Source organism: Bison bison, unplaced genomic scaffold (assembly GCF_000754665.1).
Source record: "Bison bison bison isolate TAMUID 2011002044 unplaced genomic scaffold, Bison_UMD1.0 scf7180017864468, whole genome shotgun sequence".
NCBI classification, from domain to species: domain Eukaryota; kingdom Metazoa; phylum Chordata; class Mammalia; order Artiodactyla; family Bovidae; genus Bison; species Bison bison.
This window is the reverse complement of record NW_011495029.1, coordinates 3765792-3766283: the sequence shown is the minus strand read 5'-3', so window position 1 is coordinate 3766283 and position 492 is coordinate 3765792.

The following is a 492-nucleotide window of genomic DNA, read 5'->3' as shown; positions in this document are numbered from 1 at the left end:
AATGGGAAAGACTAGAGATCTCTTCAAGACAATTAGAGATACCAAGGGAACATTTCATGCAAAGATGGGTATGATAAAAGACAGAAGCAGTAAGGACATAAAAGAAGCAGACGAGATTAAGAAGAGGTGGCAAGAATAGAAGAAATATACGAAAAAGGTCTTAATGACCCAGATAACCACGATGGAGTGGTCCCTCACCTAGAGCCCTCACACTCCCTCATCCTGGGGTGTGAAGTCGAGTGGGTCTTAAGAAGTATTACTGCAAACAAAGCTAGTGGAGGTGATGGAATTCCAGCTGAGACTCCTTGCCTGGAAAATCCCATGGATGGAGGAGCCTGGTAGGCTGCAGTCCATGGGGTCGCCAAGAGTTGGACATGACTGAGCAACTTCACTTTCACTTTTCACTTTCATGCATTGGAGAAGGAAATGGCAACCCACTCCAGTGTTTTTGCCTGGAGAATCCCAGGGACGGCAGAGCCTGGTGGGTTGCTG